General features: G+C 43.4%; 1 pseudogene; it reads right to left on the bottom strand.

The window, feature by feature from the left end:
* Positions 1–280: 280 nt before the first annotated feature.
* Positions 281–6,705, bottom strand: LOC149870544 (uncharacterized; annotated as a pseudogene).
* Between the last annotated feature and the right edge of the window lie 212 nt (positions 6,706–6,917).

Raw genomic sequence — 6,917 nt, 5'->3', positions numbered from 1 at the left:
GCAAGTGGAAAATAGCACCCATAGAAAGGCAATGTTGGGAGCCTTTCTTAAAATTCCCTTGTAAGTTTAAAGGAAAACTGTATTGCTCAGTGGCCAGTCCTGAAAATGTATCCAGCAAGATGGACATTGTCAGAAAAATGCACTATGAAATATATTTCAGCATGATTTAAGTCCTGTTAATCATGGCTATTCTATTCCTTGTGTTAACTGATGCAGCAAAAAAGTGACAGCACGTGTGACTCTAGCAGAAAGACAGTTAGGTGACCTTTGGATAGATGTTTTATCTGAAATTCTTGAGATCTGGATCTGTAGAATGTCTGAAGGAAAAAACGTAATGTGTATTCCTCACATAAGTTGTTCCCTGTTAAAAGATAAATAAGAGGAGTAAATTATTTTCCTAAGACATCATGAAACATCTATTTTTCTTCCATTCATTTTTTTCATTCTCAAAAGAATTTTAAGGAATAAATATCCAGTAGTTTGTTTTATGGAAAGAAGTCCTATGATAATTGAGGATGAAACTTCATGTATACTGGGCAGCTGGTGTCACACGTTAACAGTGGACCTGATCTACTCCTATCAAAATCAATGAGAATGGGTCTCAAGCAGTTTGTCTGAAGTTATACAACAGCTATCATCTCCACTTCATGCATTAGGAGAAGACTGATTATGAATTGTGTTTAATATATAATTTACTAAACAAGCTGCCTTTAGATATTTGATTACATTCATGGTTTGTACCATGCCTGGGCATAATGAATGGTGTGAAGCAAATGAAAAGAAATCCCAACCTTTCAAATAAACTGCAAAAAGTGGCTAATGTTATCTTCTCTTCTTCACCAACTTTAATATCTTCATACTCAGACCAAGAGAGGAGGACAATTTAAAAAAAAGTTAAACAAGGGGGGTTCTAATCCTGGTTGGCACTCCCGGGAGTGCTACAAAGATTATTTAGCAGTAAAGCACCTGGGGAAGTGCAGTTGAATGTCAAAGCTCCTAAGCACATGAGTGTATAATTAATTGTGCTGAAGCAACCACTTCTTGCCTACAGAGGAGACAGGACAAAATAATTAAAATCAAGAAAGAGGAAAACAATTAAGAAAATGTACCTGCAGTTCTCGTGTCACACTTCCAAGTGACATATCAGACGCAGACAGAAGTTTCATTTGTCATACAATTGGATCCCTGAAAGCACTCTACAGCTGTGCCATGAAACACATGCACGGCTGCAGAACACTTTACAAGTGGCCAATTGCATGACAAACTAACCTTCAGCAGATGAAGGATCAGATGAAGGAGCTACACTTTGGAGCACCTTAGGGAACTTTTGTTCCCTAGGATCAATCTGTTGTGGGATCAAGGCTGGGCTGGTGTAGTGCAATTCCACCCCCAGGGCTGTCTGCAGCAAGGGAAGGAGGAGAGAGGAGGGGGAGCGAGATCTGGGCTGGGGTTTGCCTGGCCTAAGCTGGAGGAGGGGGTGGCAGGTGGATTGTGCCCCCCGGCAGCTGAGGCCAGGCAAACCCCAATCCACAGCTCTCCCCCCTTCCTTCTTTCCACTCTCTTGCTGCAGGAAGCACCAGAGTTGAGAGGGAGTGGGGGCAGGACTAGGGGAGTGAGGCTGCAGGCAAGCTCCTTGGGCATGATCATCTCCAAAGTGGAGCTTGATCCTACCCCCCCCCCACCCAACAGGTGAGTGTTTCTAGGGTTATGGGCGGTGTTCTAATTCATAGCACTTTATGTAAAGCACCATGAGCTAGAGTGGGGGCCTGCACATGTGTCAGAGCCCACAGTATTACCATAAGTATTACCTTTGTGTATTTGTATTTTACCAGCCTTCAGGCCCTGGTAAAAATTAATTGTGTTGTTCTGGGCACTCTAAGGGCATAACAAAAAGATGGTCTCTACCCCAAACAGCTTGAAATGACTGACTCAGTCACTTAAAAGCAAAAGAAAGGGGAAACCCACAGAGATTCCTTAGGGCACTGCTCTCAGAGACCACTTTGTTTAAGCAGATGCATAACCTGGTTAGAAGATAGGTAAAGTAATGGGAATGGGTCTGCAGAGTATAGAAAGGACTTCAGAAGTTCTTTTCCATATCGTTCTGAGAAGTGATCCTTGACAAGTTGTGATCAATAAGTTTGACCTTTCCCTTCTGACTAATGATTTTCCTGCTGTGAAGAAATATACAGCTGTTAGCAAGACCATCATGTCTGCTTTCAGAGACCAGTCTCTAGATTCACAGAGCCTGACATTTCTTTTCCATAGTGATGATATTATAACTAGTAAGATTGCAAGGCAAGTGAATGCTATAATGCTACTGAATTAAGCTGTTTCCTAAAATTTAACTGATTTAATATTTACATACAGCAGATTAGATGTTCTGGATAGTAAAGTGTTGTCTTTCTTGTGGGTTACTGAAATGTCAGTTACACCCACCCTGAGCACACACAAAACATTGAGTTAAAAATACCAAGGATTATGCCATAAATCATGCATGGTATAATACTCAAGCTTTGACAGACTATTAAAGACTCATCAAAATGTGGAAGCCGTGATACTGTAATAACCACATAGCAATACTGAATGATTCACTTGGAAAACCAACCTTAGATAACAGTAAATAATGCTAAATGGCTAATAAAAATCAAATAATAAAAATGATGAATAACTGATGCATAGAAGTGTGCATTTAGTATTATATAAATTACAGAAAAACAACATGCAGATAAGCTGATTCTGAGTGAAACCAAGGACACTTTAAACTGCTCTAGCAGTGATGTTGGTTCCTAGTATTTCAGGTATTGTGCTTTCTAGCCACATGTGAAGGCTTCAAGTGGAAATTTTAGGGATCCCTTGGGTAAATGGTTGCCTATGACCACAGACTACCTGGCTCAGGATACCTGACCCAGGACGCCCATTCTGTGAGGAACACATTAGAAGCCTTGGCATAAGTGCCTGGAACTTGTATATATCCTCCATTACATATTAACTGGAACAAACTTTGGGTAATTTGCATAGAGACAGGCTTGCAAGGCTAGATTTCATGTTTTTATAGCTGTAAACAGGAAATCACTGACTAAGTGTTTGACCATAGTAACACAAGCAAAACAATTGAAACACATTACCATAAAGAGGGACCTACTGAAACTGTAATTATGTAATTTTTGCAGAAACTGCAATTTTGGGCAAGTTAAGTGAAAAAGCATGGGCTTCATGCTTTTGGTGGGCTTGCTGAGGAGGGAAAAAACAGGCTGCAAGAAGACAAATGGGTGGAAAGTCCCAGAGTCCTGAACCACAGGAAGACAGAGAGAGGGCAAATCATTGATTGATCCTGTGATGTAGGCTCAGTCCAGGAGCCAGTCCAGGGAAGTGGGAGGGTTTTGGCACTGGCTTATAATGCATCTACATGCATGCTGCAACAGCATGCTGCAGCCTGAGAAGAAGCAGGGATAATGAATGCTAAGATATCCTCCAAGACAGCCAAATATGTTTCAGTGTTGGATCATGTATCCTGCAGAGACCTTGCATGCCAATGAAGGCAGACATTTCATCTTCACCCAAATGCATTCTGCTTTGCTGTCTTCTTTCTCCTGAACCAAGGAACAAGTGTATGCATTTTTTACATGCAAGGCAACATCAGCACCTTTTTTCACCATCCTTCTGATAAAGAGCATAACTTTCTGTTGACATTCCAGTCATAAGTTCTGTCCCACTAGGTTTCAGTGATGTCAGTCAGATCATTGTTATTTTCACAGGCTGCAGCTTCCAGCTCATCTTGTTTATTCCCATTTTACTCACATCTGTATACATATATCAGATGTATTTTGCATTTTGACCTCCTTGCATACATTTCATAGACATTAGGGCTGGAAGGGACCTCGCAAGATCATCAGGCCCAGCCCCCTGCCCAAAGGGCAGGCAGTCGGCATGGGTCAAATGATCCCAGCAAGATAGACATCCAAGTATTTCTTAAAGGAATCCAGAGTAGGTGACTGCACCACTTCTGGGAGGAGTCTATTCCAGGACCAACATGCTCCCCGGCGGATGTGGAAGTGAACCGGAAATGCTTCTGGTCCACTTCCAGGTCTGCTACCAAGCACGCTGGGGACCCCCTGTGCTCCTGTGGCATGCTCCATCCATCCCAGCATCTCAGCATTCACAAGCTGCCTGGTACCTTGAGGTATGTAGAAAAAACATTTAAAAATGTGTCTATGTCCGAATCATCAAATCTTTCCAAATTGATTCAAAGGTTCTGATTTGATTTGGAGAGATTAAAAGATCTCCTGATTCAATTCGGATTCAGAGATTCAGCCACTGAACTGGGCCAAATCTCTGCTGAATTGAATCAGTGACCAAAGCTTCACACATTCCTATTATATACTTATAGGCTGCCACCAAGTCACCCCTGAGCCTACTCTTTTCCAGGCTGAAGAGTCCTATGTCTGTTATCCTCTCCTCATAAGGCCTGCTCTCTTGTCCTGTAATCATTCATATGGATCTCCTCTGGACTCTCTTAAGCTTCTCGAAATCCTTTCTGAATCGCAGAGTCCATAACTTGACACAGTATTCCAGCTGTGGTCTCACCAAGGCTGAGTAAAGTGGAAGGATGACTTCCCGCGTCTTGTTTGAGATGCATCAGAAGATGCAAGCCAGAGTTTTGTTTGCTTTGCTGGCTGCTGCATTGCATTGGTGTCTCGTGTTCATCTTGTGGTCAATCATGACCCCCAAGTCTCTTTCAGACATGGTGCTAGCTAGCATAGCACTGCTGAGCCTGTAAATGTGGTGTGGGTTCTTTCTCTCAAGGTCGAGCACCTTGCATTTCTCAGCATTGAATGCCATCAGGTTTTGATCCACCCACCTTGTAAGCCTGTTGAGGTCGGCCTGGATTGCCAGCCTATCCTCTAGGGTGACCATGCTTCCACATAGCTTGGTGTCATCGACAAACTTAACCACTCCACTTATAACATCTGAGTCCAGATCATTTATAAACCCACTGAAGAGTGCAGGTCCAAGAATGGAGCCCTGGGGGACACCACTGGTTGCAGTGCGCAGAGTTGATAAAGTTCCATCAACTATTACTCTCTGGGTCCACCCACAGAGCCAGTTCCCCAGCCCTTGGACCATTAAATTGTCTAGGCCACAATCGCCCAATTTTTTCATGAGGTCATGATGGGACACCAGGACAAAGGCTTTCTTGAAGTCCAAAAATATGATATCTACCTCTTCTCCTTTGTCCAGGTAATGCGACACCTAGTCATAGAAGGAAATCAGGTTGGTAAAATGAGATCTACCCGCCAAAAAGCTGTCAGTTATCTCTCAGAATATTACCTTCTGTTAAGATGTTGGTAATGATTTCATAGATGATTTTTTCCAAGATCTTTCCAGGGACTGATGTCAAGCTAATTGGCCTGTAGTTTCCTGGAACTTCCCTTCTCCCTTTCTTGAAGATAGGCACCACATTGGCCCTTTTCCAATCATCAGGCACCTCGCCCAAGCACCACAAGTTCTCAGATATACTCACCATAAGCCGTGCTATAATGTCAGCTAGTTCATTTAGCACTCTTGGGTGCATTTCATCTGGGCCAGCTGATTTGTGGATGTCCAGTCTCTCAAGGTGTTCCCCCACAAGATCAATGGTAATGATGGGTGCAGGTTCGGCCTTTCTCTGGTGATCCTGCCTCTTGTCAGGTAGGGTGATCCCACTGGGCTGATGGAAGACTGACACAAAGTAGTCATTAAGGAGATTGACTTTTTCCTGGGTGTTGTTTATGAGCTGCCCCATTTGGTTTAATAAGGGTCCAATGTTACCCTTGTTCTTTTTCTGACTTCCCACATATTTGAAGGACTTTTCGTTGTCCTTGATTTGAGTGGCCAGTTTGAGCTCAGTTTGAGCCTTGGCTTTCCTAGTTTGCTCCCTACAGGTGTGGGCTAGTGCAGAGTACTCCTCCTTAGTGGTGTTTCCCATTTTCCATCCTTTATAAGCTTCATTTTTAGGTGCAGGAGGTCCTTGAGTTCCCACTTGAGCCAAGGGGGTCATCCAGCCCTTTTGTTACTTTTTCTGCGGGTTGGAATGAACTTCCCTTGTGCTTCAAGGATTGTATCCTTGAGGAGGTAACATTCATCATGGACATTCCTCCCTGCCAGATTGTGGTTTCTCATAGCGTGAACAACTAGCCTCCTAAGCTTGTGAAAGTTGCCCTTCCTAAAGTCAAGGACTTTTGTATTTCTGACTGACTTGCCAGCTTTGCGATGAATAGAGAAAGTGATCAACTCATGGTCACTGTCTCCAAGCTTCCCTTTGATTCTCAGGTCACTGACTAGATCATCCCCTTTGGCCAGTACTAGGTCTAGCAACGCCTTGCCTCTTGTCAGTCCATAGACTTCTTGAGACAAATAAAGCTTGTCATGCTTCCCTTTTGCACTACTTGTTGTTGTCCCATAGTTCTCTGGCCTTTTCTTGGAGCTGAATTGCTTCTTCAAGTACTTTCCTCTGTACTGAATGCTCTGCTGCTGGAGGGCTTTGATCACCATCCTCCATGGAACTTCATTTAAAGCCCTTCTTACTAGATTGGCCAGACAATGCTCAAAGATGCTCTTCCCCGTTCTCATCAGATGCACCCCTTCTCTTGATAGCAGTCCTCCTCCCACGAACATCTGCCTATTGCAAAAGAAGGCAAAGCCTTCACGTTGACACCATCGTCTCATCCACGCGTTCACTTTCAGGATATAATGGTCCCTGCCTGGACCCCTACCTTCCACAGGAAGAATACATGAGAACACCACTCAAACTCCTTAATCTACCTGCCAAGAGCCTTGTAGTCACTTCTGATCATTCTGGTCATTCCTCTGGTTACTCCTGTCATTGGTGCCTACACAGACAAGCAGGAAGGGCTAGTGGTTTGAAAGATGGATGAGTT

This window comes from Crocodylus siamensis, chromosome 2 (genome assembly GCF_052110815.1).
Source record: "Crocodylus siamensis isolate JL-2025a chromosome 2, ASM5211081v1, whole genome shotgun sequence".
Lineage (NCBI taxonomy): Eukaryota > Metazoa > Chordata > Crocodylia > Crocodylidae > Crocodylus > Crocodylus siamensis.
This window is presented reverse-complemented; position numbering and strand designations above follow the sequence as displayed.